Genomic DNA, 13,275 nt, shown 5'->3' on the forward strand with positions numbered 1-13,275 from the left:
GCAATAGGTAGCCTCCCTGCTTCTGGGCCAGATGTTTCCAAATTTGAGGTTAAAGATGTGTAAGTGATATGGCCAAACAATTTGTTTCTCAACCTGAAAACTCTTCCTAAATGCCAATGGCAGATGGTAAGAGAAGGACAGTCACCAGATCAGCCATTATGTTCAGAGTGGTGCTACTGAGGCCTCTGGTGACAGGCTGGTGACTTGTTCTGGGAGAGAGTAACCAACACGACACCCACAAGCATGCTCTTTGACTGCGTCGTGCATCACCAGGCATGAGAAGCTTCTTTCAGCTGAATCTTCCCATGTCCTAGATGATGTGGACAATGGGGAGGAATTTGGGAAAATCTGGTGAAATGTCGAATGGTTGTTGAGACCAAAAGCTACATTTTCCAATTGTGTGCCAAACGTTAAGATGAGGTTCTCGCTAGTGATCGGTGAGAAGACCCCCATTATCAATATCATTACCACCTAATATCACCTGATTAATATGCACCATTCACCCACCCAGTCGATAGAGGTAGATGCCAAGAATCCCAACAAAGTCTGACCTTCTACCTGGCAACTCCAGCTCACTGCTTGCCTCCTCTGGACCTCTATCTTGGATATCCATCACCAATGTCGTACGGCACTCTCCATGGGCAAAGAACACAAATACCCCACGCCCAAGACATTAACATCTGATACTACAAGCCTCAGTGAATGATAATGCACATCTCTGATCCACTTATATTTAAATTCTTGCACTTTAATGTTACACTTTGGAGTGCACTGACGCTCATTTCGATGCTGCTGCCAGGACACTGTACATGCAGGGGTCCAGCTCATAGACTGTACCAGGCTGCATCACAGGGCTAGTCATTTGCTGTCTTAGTTTACACACACTTCACGTCTATCTGCCTTGCCATTTCTTTTTGTGCTTTGCTTCCTCGGCCTAACCTTAAAGGCTCACGGTACTTCTGTCTTGCCTCGCTGTTTAGCACAGACACAAAGCCAGGCAGTGTATGATGTTTGTTCACAATTGCCAGTGAAAAGAGTTGAACATGTTACTGTTCGACACATTGGTACGTAAATCTCACACCTACAGCATGCGTCAGCAGCCTGCCTTACAAACACACTGTGTGTGTATTAACCAAATCTCCACGTTTCAAAATCATAGTCCTCAATCATTTCAAGGGGAGCTGTTATCAGTCAAAGGGTTCCAATGCAGTCAGTGAAAGGCAGCATTTGTTCACAGTGCATTGTCTTAGGCATAGTTAGTCATCCACCCGCAAAGATCAGATTCAGGGGCTCCATCTCACTATAGTTTGGGGAATGGGCGTCTGACGGGTACAGTGCAAGTTGTCAGTGGATTCATATGAACAAGGGACAAGATTAGACCACTCCGTCCTTTGAACATGCTCCACCATTCAATAAAACCATAGCTGATCTGGTTTTAACCTCAAATCTACATTCCTGCATATCCCTAATAATATTTCATCCCCTTGATCATCAATCAAAAATATTTAAACATTCTGCTTCTGTGACTGCCTTTTGAAGAAGGGTATTCCAAGGACTTACAACACCCCTGAGAGAAAAAATGTTTCCTCGTCTCCGCTTTAAATGTGTGCCTCCTTATGTCTAAACTATGACCCCGACTTTCAGATTCTCCCGCAAGAAGAAATATCCTTTCAAAATCCTCTGGGTCAAGAGATCATATAGGTTTCAATTAAGTCTGGAGGATGCAGGCCCAGCTTGTCTAGCCTTTCCTCATAAGGCAATCCATTCATTCCAGCTATTAGTTTGGCAAACATTCTCTGAATTGCTTCTAATGCATAAGAATGGGTGACCAGTACTGTGTGCAGTACTCCAGATGCGGTCTCACCAATACTCTGTACAACTGAGGCATAACCTCCCTACTCTTGCATTTAATTCATCATGCAATAAAGAATATATGAACCAACAAACTATTTTCTCTTCTAATTACTTGCTGTACCTAGGAGACCCAAATCTCTGCAACCTCTTACCATTTAGATAATATGCTTCATTTTTATTCTTTTTGCCAAAATAGACAATTTCACACTTTTCCACATTGTACTCCATTTGCTAGATATTTGCTCAGTCACTTAACTTATCTATATCCATTTGTAGCCTTCTTATGTTCTCTTCTAGCCATGCCAATGTTACCCCCAACACCATGCACTTTATGAGGTAACCTCTGATGTGGCAATTTATCAAATGCCTTCGGGAAATTTAAGTACAACACATATACTGCTTCCTCTTCATCTACAGCTCAAGTTACTTTGTCAAAGAACAACAATAGCTTAGTTAATCATGATTTGACAAAATCATGTTGAAAATATCTTGTCTAATTATCTTGAATCTATCCATGTTCCCTGTTAGAAAGTCTTTAATAATACCTTCTAATATTTTCCCTCTGACGGATGTTAAGCTAACTGGCCTGCAATTTCCTGTTTTCTGTCTTCCTGCCTTTTTGAATGAAAGATTACATTAGCTATTTTCCAATCTAAGGGAACCTTCCCTGAACCTTATCAGTTTTGAAAAATTAAAACTAATGCTCAAGTAGCAACTTCTTTTCAGACCCTAGGATGAAATCTGTCAGGTCCCAAGGACTTGTTGATTTGCAGTTCAAACAACTTACTCAGTGATACTTCTCTGGTAATTTTAATGCTTTTTTTTGTAGTTTCTCCTTGTATTCGCTCTTGTGAAACTGACACAAAGTATTTGTTCAATTAGTCTGTCATCTATTTATGCACCATTACCAATTCCTCAGACAGATTTTTGAAAGGATCAACAATTGCTTTGTTAACGCTTTCCTTTATTAAATATCTGAAGAAACTTTTCCTATCTGTTTTAATATTTTTGGCCAACTTTCCCTCTTACCTGAATTTTCCCTCCTTACTAATTGTTCAGTAATTCTTGGCTGTTTTTCGTTCTGTCCAATCGTATGACCTACCACCCATCTTTGCAGTATTATAAAAGAATTTTTTAAGTTAACTACAGATGGTGGGTCCATCCCTTATAAATTTTCTTCTTTGTTGGAAGCTGTCAATTCTGCACTTTCTGGAATAACCTCTTAAATATTTGCCATTGCACCTCAATTGACTTATCCCTTAACCTAAATACCCAGTTCACTTTCTCTAGCCATGCTTTCATGTCCTCTTAGTTGCCTGTGTTTAAATTCATCAATTATCAGTCAGGACAATCAGGGCATGGACCTGGACAGACATTAATCAAGCCGTCTGTCCAAGTCAGATAAGGGGGAATGTTCACAGTCAGTCCTGGGGGAGTTCTGTTCATAGAACTTCCATGGCGAGGGTGTATCAGGGGATACTGTGTGGTTGGGAATTTGGCTGGTATCAATGCTGGAGATTGGAGGCAGCAACCTGGGAACAAGGACAGTGATGGGTGAAATTCAATGCGTAGAGAGGGAGCGGATTTTACATGAGAAGCCATGGGAGGATGGAGTCATAGGTGATCACCACCTCCATGGCCTCGCTAAAAGTGGAGTATGTATCGCGATGGTAGACAGAACAAAACTGCAGTGACGGGGCACATAGGTAAAGTTAAAAGCATCATCATAACTCTAGGTTGTATGTGTGATCAGTTCCAGTTTGATCGAGACATTGGGGAATGGGATATGAAGTGAGAGGGAAACCTGACTAGGGTGAACTTGTGACTCACAGTACCTGGCATGGCCTACGTTGCCTCCTGTGATGACTCAATTCCAAAATCCAACCTGTGAACAGAAAATAGCTGTTGCCAAACCCAGAATGAGCAGAGACAGTATTATTTTCTGGGTCAAAACATGATATCCACTTGGAATAACAGAAGGCCCATCAACGTGCAATTGTACCTATCATGCACTTGAAGAGTACAACTTTAAGTCATTTGCAATCATCTCATTATTCATGTGAAATATATGCAGTTTACAACTGTGTAGGGTTCAAATGTTGAACACAAGTAATGCTGGCCATGTGGTTAGTCCTTGCAAATTGAAGATAGACATCTCTGTGAAACAGAAGTAATCCCTGGCATTCTGATAGGAGGTATCTGAGGGCCACAAAGCAGAAAGAAAATGCAGACCTTATAGGCGTCATTCCCTCTTAACTGAATTTGTAAGTATTATGTAATGTGCTCTCGTATGCAATGATGCCTCTTTTGGGTGACGTGGGTCTGGGAGCAGAAATGTTTAGTACACTTGCAGCACTTACAATCTCCTACCATCTCTCTGTGATATGACTGATGGTGCTTTCATCAGAATAAGGCCCAATGTCAAAGTTTCATTGAGGGTAGTTCCATGGTTATCCTTGATGGAGGGTGCCATGCCCATGCAGAACGGGATTTGAATGCAAAGCTTTCATTTATCACTGATGTGAATGCTGAACGCTCACATTACTAAGTGCCTGTTCAGTTCCTTATGGTCTCCCACACAGGTTCATATGGCTGATGGATCCAGCCACTGCAGGTATTATTATTGCAGAGATGGCAGAGGAATAGATACATCAGCAAGCCTAGGACCAGAATCACCTGCAGTGGTTGCTGAGTAGCCTCCACATGAAGAGGTTGCGGCTGAGAGTGCCCTCAAGGTGTGCGTGAGGTACAGAAATGCCAGTGTCTATCATCCTCAATGTTATTTCATTTGGATGAATAAAGTACAGTGTTGAAACAGTCTGATAATGTCTTGGGCCACTGTCAAAGAACAATGCCAACTACTAGAATGGGACCTGCAACCTGAAAGGGGACTGTGGACATCCCAATCTGGTGTCACTCAATGTAAGAGCTGCATTAAATATTTATACAACTGGATCCTTCCAAGAAACTACTGGGTACCTACGAGAGATCATGCAATCATCCACTCAAAAATATGTCAAGAACTGCTGTCATTTGTGCCAGATCACACCACCCTGTCTCATTACCCCAAAATGAGGTTAGTGCCGAAGCCTGGGCAATAAGATTCAGCAACATAACTGGCTTCCCCCATGTGTGGTGTGTGACAGACAGTACACATCTCCCGCTGAGGGGGGGTCATACCATTATGCAGCAGAGTTCATCAATAGAAAAGGCTTCTATTTCATCAAAGTGCAAGTCATCTGTAATTATCATTTCTTGGATATTCTTGCCTGATACCCTGGAAGCCACCATGATGCCAATATCCTTGAGGACTGTTATGTTCCTGCTGCATTTGAGGGGCCAACTTCCTTACAAGGGGATGGTTACTGGCAGACAAGAGCTACCCTCTGCAGCATAACAGGTGACCCCATTGTACAACCCCTGACTGAGGTTGAGTGTAGACACAATATAATCCACTCTTCAATCGTATCCTGAAGATAAGATGTACACCCTAAACAGAGTATGCTGCACAATTCCAGCATACTGTGCTCTGCACAACTGGAGCAGATGGAGACCCAATGTGATGGAACCTGACAAGCCCGGAGAATGGAGCAACCTTCCTCGGAAGAAGATAAGGATGTTGTGCAGGAGGAGATTCACCTTTTGGGTAATAGTGTGCATCAGTATTAGCTCTAACTGCCAGACAGGACAAAATTGATGCCCAGATACAGCAGATAAAATTTAGGTGCAGTGATTACACCTTGACTCTATAATTGTTGATACATACAAGTAGTCGTTTCTGTCCTGAGAAACAAATGCGTTCTCTAATTGTCTGATTTCTGTCGTTGGTGAATAAAGGTGAATGTTTTGAAACTTTTGAAGACTCTTGTGTAATTGATAGTCCCACGTTGACCTATGATAAGCTTCTGGGAAAGACTAACATTGACATAAAGGGTTGTCAGAGGGACTGTGGCTAAGGACAGGTGAGCTGAGTGATGTAGTGCTTAAATGGTGACTGGGTTTGGAATGTGTAGTTGCAATGGAGAGTACATTTGTTCAAAGGTGAGTGGGAGAATCCAGCAAACATTAGATAGGAATTGCACTGTGGAGAAATGGTAGGCAGTTAATAAGGCATCCTTTGGGTGTCAGGGTGAGAACATTGGGCAGGTCTCATGGAGAGAACCTCTCCATAAGACTCAGCAAAACTGATACTTCGGTGATTTCTGGTAAGATGCAGTCTTTTCTAACTCCTGAGGTGCTGACAGTTGACTGCTTAAAAAAATCTAATGTTTGCGGGATCACTGGTTAGCTTTCAGATTGAGAGTTCAAATTAAATCAAAGAGATTAAATTCCATTTTGGACATCAGCAAAATGAGCAGGAGTTTGTTTGGCAATACCTCATACCCTCCTCCTAATTTATCCACCCATTCTGTGCCTCTGCTGGAGTGAAGTTCTTCCCCTTAAAAATGAATTATTAACAGTTCAATCTGAACATGTCAAATTCTATGCTGTCTGTACTATTCTGTATACATGAAATAGTACAAGATGATACATGTACAGCATTAAAGTGTAAAGTACCTTCTTTCAAAGAATAATCCTTTAAAATCCTGGGATCATGTACTGGCAAGGTAATAGCTAAGATTGAGGCAATTTTCTGAAGAAGGGTCTAGGCCCGAAACGTCAGCCTTCCTGCTCCTCTGATGCTGCTTGGCCTGCTGTGTTTATCCAGCTCTACACCGTGTGATCTCTTGAGGCAATTAAAGACTGGAGATTCAAACGGGGGATTCTTGTCCCTAGGAGAACTCGTTGGCTTGTTACTTTACATCCACTAACTTCCGGGACTTGTCCCTGCCCCTTGGTAACATTATTTCTGATTGTCACTGATGGAACAAGTAAATTGATAGTCCAGAAGTCACAATGGGCCCAATATTCCTTCTCATTACAAAATAGAAGAAGTAACTTTTTTTTTTAAATTGTATCTGACAAACTTTTTACAGAACCAAAGAAATTCAAAAATTGAAGTACAATTAGACATTAAGTAAAAATAGAAACGACATATAAATTATTAATTTCCATGGCACAAATCAGAAGTGAGATGTACGCTTCACCCAGGACCAGCAGCAAAGGGCATGGCCCCAGATCATGCCAGCCTGGTCTGAGGTTGCCATGTGGGTCAATGAAGTGTCAGCCATCTGGAGGAATACACAGCATCATAGGATATATGTCCTTCTCCAATAGACCAGTACAAGTGTCACCATCTTTTCCCTGATACCTCACACTCACTCTATCTCTGCCACTGGACCCATCTCCCACCAAGGTTCATTCTCTAGCACTTTCACTGCTGCCTGAAACACCTTGCCTCACCCACAGTAACCCACCCAAACCCACAACACCACTCACCTACCTGTCCTCTGTGCTTCCTACTCACTCATTCTGGACACCTCCCCATCTGCACCAAAAGTAATAGCTGTTCCACCTACATTAATCTTCCTTAATACCTACCAGGCTTTCATTCTCGGAGGAAAGCAGCCAACAATAGGGCAGAGAGAGCAAAATGGGTGTTAGGCTCCCTGACATTCAGCTCCTCACTTCTTACAAGGAAAATGTCCTGACTTTGACCACCCCAAACGGGTGATTGAGTGTGCCCAAATCCCTGGACTGAAATCAGAACTGCACTGTGCTGAGACTCCATAAGCAAAAGCTAACTCCCATGACTGAGAACTGCTGACAACCATGACAAGCTTCCTGGCTTTGTGCCTCTGCTAAACAGTAAGGCAATACTGCAATACTGTTAGCCTGGTATTTCTGACTGAAGGGTGAGGAGCAAAAGGGCAAGGAGAGGCAAAGGAGCTGTGAACATCCAGGTAGTCTCAAAGTGAGTGAGTTGCTAAGATGACAAGCGACCCCAGGCTGATGATGCAGCTTGGTCCAGTCCATTAGCTAAAAGTGTATTCCTGATCACCAAGTGTCTTTGCTGCAACATTACAATAATCACTGCTGGTACAGTAAGTGGATTGGAGATGTGCCACGATGGTTCTTAGAATCTGGAACATGTGAGATGCATGCCAATGTCTGGCTGCAGTGTGTGTGTGTGTGTGTGTGTGTGTGTGTGTGAGAGAGAGAGAGAGAGAGTGACCAGTGCCTGTGAAGTGTGCTCTGAGATGTTGATGCCTGCTATCCAACATGGAGGTCCTTTGCAGCAAGGAGAGAGCTAAATCAGTAAGCATTTCCTCTGACTTCCATAACAAGAATTGTCAAGCCCATGGCAGATAGTAGGATGGAAAACTATATATTAATAAGATAAGACTGGCAGTTAGTAAGGTCTTTAACAAAAATAAAAATTCCCTTTAATAGGCAACTTGCAGATGCCAAGTTGCGTCCACAGTTGAGAAAGGCCCTGCTGGACTTTTCATGCTACTCAACCAGATTCCTTGCCATATCCCAAGTCGTTTAGGCCAGTATAAGATTCCAACAATAACCTTTGTAACTCTCCGGTCCCCAGGCTCCACTGTCTAATCCAGGAGAATATTGGATAGATCCTCCACAATTTACACCCTTACTTCCTATAGAAATGCAGTAGGATGCATCCTCTCTTCACAGGATAATATTTCTACTTTTTTTGGTGATGCCACTTTACCTATTAATTCTAACCAATATCTCCACTGCCCCCAGGTTTACTGTGACATTGACATCATCCTCTTCTCTAGTAAAGGCAGATGCAAAAGGTTGGATTTTCATAACAGACTCAGGAATCAAGAGATGGAAAATTCCCCAATGCTGAGTCTCTCATTTCTGATTGAACTCACATGGATTATTTTTCCACAGGGAGTTAAAGGTGAGTTGAATTCAGGACTGCCATCTCCCATAGCAGCCCTAAGGTGGGAATAGAGACAGCAAAAGTTGTGGCAAGAAGGTTAGAATGCTCAATTCTATTCATTGGGACAACAGATATTTGAATTTAAAGCCAATATAAAAGTGAAACTTGGCATCTAATTGATACATTACTATCTGATTCTTAATAATATTGAATGCAGAGGAGTAATTCATCCACTAGATAAATACCAATAGACCTGCAACTTACTTAATGTTCGCTTGCCTTTTAGCGCAATGATAAAGCACTGTATCAAAGAAACATATTTAATTTATCGTCCAGCATCTACTTCGACAGTCTGAAGGTGCCATGGCACATTAATCAACTGTCAAAATGTTCCCACCTCCCCAACACACTGATAACAAGCTTCAGGAATGCACCCACTTTGCTGTAGACTGAACTCAATATCACTTTGGCATGGAATAAAAAAGACTAAGTGCAAAAATAAAGGTACATTTCTCAATAAAGAAATAATATATGGAAAAACGTTCACCACAATTTAATTGCAAGTATGAAAAATAGTCAAAGTGTGCAGCAACTGTGGGAAAAAATTGTGTTCAATAAGTCCAGTCAAAAGGGCAAAATCCAGAATTTCTACTTACCCTTCTTTGCGGTCAAACTCAGTTCTGGGGCACTGAAGTTCTGAAATCACCTGAGATCGCTGCTAAATTAATCAAGTAATTTTAAATTAGTAATTAGACTTCACTGAGCCAGGAATTTAATATCCTTCTCAGCAAATTCAGATTGTGAGAATCAAATACTGGCTTCTACATGGAATTGATGAAATAACAAGCGCTGCTGGAATTAAAGGGAGGTTTGGTGCAGACATAGGGGAGATAGGAATAGAGGGAAACCGGAGAATAGCATTGAGTCTTCCACAGCATTGTTCATGAACATTTTCTTTTTAAAAAGAGGACCACATAAAGTCTTCCCTTCACCAACCGCAGATGGTGAATGATCAAATTAATTTGTGTCCTTCATGTTTTGCAGTTGCATGAATCAATCTGTTCCTGGAGGAAACAAGGTCTATTACTCACACATTACGATGTAACAGTAAGCCAATCATGTCTTTGTCCAGTTTTGCAAATTTGTATTCCCATAGGAAATGCTCATCTGTCAGCAATGTTTAACAGAATTTTACAGGTGACCAGATGGAAGAAAAACCTTTTTTTTAACAAGTCACCTCCGTCTGCAAAGAGAGCTTGTTGTGCAACTACATTAAATAATGATAACAGATGGAAGGATAATGGATACTCGTAATGATTTAAAGTACACTTCCCAGCAAGTACAGTGACATCTATCTTCAGTTTATGCCATCCTTCGTGGACTCACAAGAAATATGTGTAAAAATATTTGATGTATACATGTGTGGCTCCACTCTCCTCCTATATGGCTGCATTCCTCTCAGTATGTGACCACACTCTGCTTAGTATCTGGTCCCATTCTCTCCTGTATATGGCTCCACTTCTCACCATTATGTGGGTCCACTCCACTCAAGTGCATGGTTACATTTCCCTAAATTAAACAATGGTTAAAGTAACTTTAATTACGATTTTCCTTTTCTTTCTGATTTGTAAAACATTAAAAGATTGCAATGTTTTCAGGAATTTACAAGGCACATCTGTGAAAAGTATTTTCTTTTTAATGGAAGCCACTGTTGTGTCTCACAGTGTAACTCCTGCTAGCTATGCACAGTTCAAATGCTTGACCATTCTGCAATGATATTTATGGAGAATTATAAGCTGAAGTTTTGAAAAGTTTTTTTTTATTAGTGCTGAGAACAGTGTTGGAATTCTTTGAAATTTAGTTTGGAACACTTCTAGAAACAGAAGTTCAATTTTAAAGAACAGAAATGCTTAATTTATTATCGTAGTGTAATTCTTTACAATCATAAAAACTTCCAGTTATTCTTCAAAATTAATGTACCACACACGTTTCTGTTTATCCAGCTGATACCACTTGTCATGACTTCAGACATATGAATTCATCTCAATAGAATTAAATCAAAATTAAATGCAGCTGAATGAGCACTGATGACTGAAAGAACGTTGAATTGAAAAATTTCATAATGTTCATTGTAATAATATATTCCTCACTTAACTAACTCTGACAAGATGCTATTTTGCTTTCAACAGGTTCTTAAGTCCTATCAGTTGACTGAAGGATATTAGAGTAAAAGGAAAGCAGTTTTTTTCAGCGTGCTGTGTATGTTTCCTAGATTACTCTCTGTAGTCAAGCACAAAAACTGTTCACTTGCTGCTACATCTATCCTGATATTCACAGCTGTCAATGGACAATAGAAGCATTATTTGCATTGGGAGGATGTAAAAGTTAACAGTCTGATGTTTTACTCCGTCATCAACCACAATAATTCTGTATCATTAATCATGCTATCCCTTGTGAGTTTAAATGTCATGAAATTTGTGTAAAGGTGCTGTAAATTCTCGCAAACTCAAGCAAACGCACACTATTTGTGACACCCATTTGAAAGAAGCAGAAGGATAAAGAGTTGTAAAGAACACAATTTCATCGTTTTGGAAGTATTTCCATGCCAAGTGAATGCACTTAGTCATGATCTGTCAGAAATCTGTTAAAGTCAGGTGCCTGTTCAATGAACCAAATATATCTTCTTACCAATATTTACAGTGCAAGCATATCTTCAATTGTAGATAATCCTTCAGCTCAATCTAAAATGTATTTAATAGAACAAATTGTAAAAGTCAAGCACAGTTCAATTTAGCGGTTATGTAAAAGGACTAGGTAAAGTAAGAATAATTTTGGATTTAATAGCAGTATTGAGAATATTACCAATGATGTCAATTACCAAGCAACCCACCATCATTATTTAATGGCCCAGAATTTACTGGATTGCTGCATTTCACATAGCCCTCTATCAGATTGACTTAATTTTGCAGCTTCAGTCAAACAGTCTTTGCCCGTCAGGTTGTTGAAATGCAAGGGTCAATTTAGTTCACCCTTACCACATGACAGCATCTCAGTACAGGAGTTGAAGTGCATTAGAAATAGCTATCGTAAGGATGGTTATGGAATGGTTTGACAATTAAATTGCCTGCTGGTGTTCTCAAGGAGGCAGCATGCCATTTCAGTGAGCCAGCCCGCATTTAATTAACTTTCCTATAGCAGTGGCCAGTTGAACAGGAGGAAGTTAGCTGCTGGGAATTTTGAGTGATTCTTGCACTCATATTCAGTTTTCTATTTGTAATTTCTGACTGAGATTGACACTGTTTGAAGGGAAATTTGGGACTCATTGCTTTCTGTGACACTTTCTCAATGCTTCATCTACAAACAATCAATAAATTTCTTTGATATTCTCTGAGGGCTTTACCTAAAATGCTGTGCTAATCGATCTGATTAGATACATTGTCAAAGCTGCAGAAGAAAGAAAGTCTTTGCTTGTGAGCATCCTGTTAGAGCCCCATCCAGCTCTACATTGGTGGGGGCTGGGGTGCGGTGAAGGGGAATGCAGAAACAGAGATGAGGTAAGGCATATCCAACCCTAGTTGCTGCTGAAAGGAGGGGCAGGATTGACAAAAGAATGAGCAAAGCTCTTATTAGGGGGCTACAGGCCTTGTCCACCCAATGTCCTTCGAAAGCATTGCTCCTACATTCTAAGGTCAGTAAATTGGAGACTATGCTTTAGCAAGGAGATAATCACAGTGATCCATGGTTATATGGACAGAAGACTCTGATTTTGAAGTGCAATCGCTTGGATTACCTGCAACAGCCAAAATTGCAGTAGCACTTAGTCTTTAAGTTACTGTAACCTTCCAGGCTATCACTAGTCATATAGCAATCCATCTTGCTCTTTTGTGTAAGGTAGATCTCTGCAGCTCCATACACTCTGACAATTAACAATACATCTTTCCTCATCACCAAAAAGAACTAGAATCATGGAGTATTAGGTTTTGATAGGCTTACAGGATTTCCCATGGCACAGCTAAACCTTTGATCACAAATTTGTGGTCACTTGAAATCTTCACTTAAATCCAGAAGTATTTAGAATTTTATACGCTTCAATTAAACGTCCCCTCAATTTCCTTTGCTCTGAAAGAAACAAACCCAGACTATTTATTCATCCCTCATAGCTAAAATTCTGAATTCCTGGCAAAATCCTTCTAAATCTCTTCTGTACAATCTCCAGTGTGACAACATTCTTCTGGTAATGTGATAACCGGAACTGCATGTTGCATTCTACTCAATTGTTTTTTCAGTTCTAGTATAACCTCCCTTTTCCTACAATATATGTCTAAACTAATAAAAGCAATGATCCTATATGCATTCTTAACCACGTTATCTACTCGCACACACTCTGTTCCTCCATATTTTCCAGTATCCGGCAATTTATTCCATATTCCCTTATCTTGTTTATCCTCCTAAATACATTATTGCACAGCTCTCAAGAGGATTAAGTTCAATTTGCCACTTTTTGGTCTACCTTAGAAGTTCATTGATATCTTCTTTCACAGTCTAAAGTTTTGTTCGTCACTACCAAACAGATGAGCAATTATTATTATCAACTTCAAGCTTCTTATCCATGATCCCTACTTTGA

Source organism: Rhincodon typus, chromosome 22 (genome assembly GCF_021869965.1).
Source record: "Rhincodon typus isolate 14 chromosome 22, sRhiTyp1.1, whole genome shotgun sequence".
Classification (NCBI taxonomy): domain Eukaryota; kingdom Metazoa; phylum Chordata; class Chondrichthyes; order Orectolobiformes; family Rhincodontidae; genus Rhincodon; species Rhincodon typus.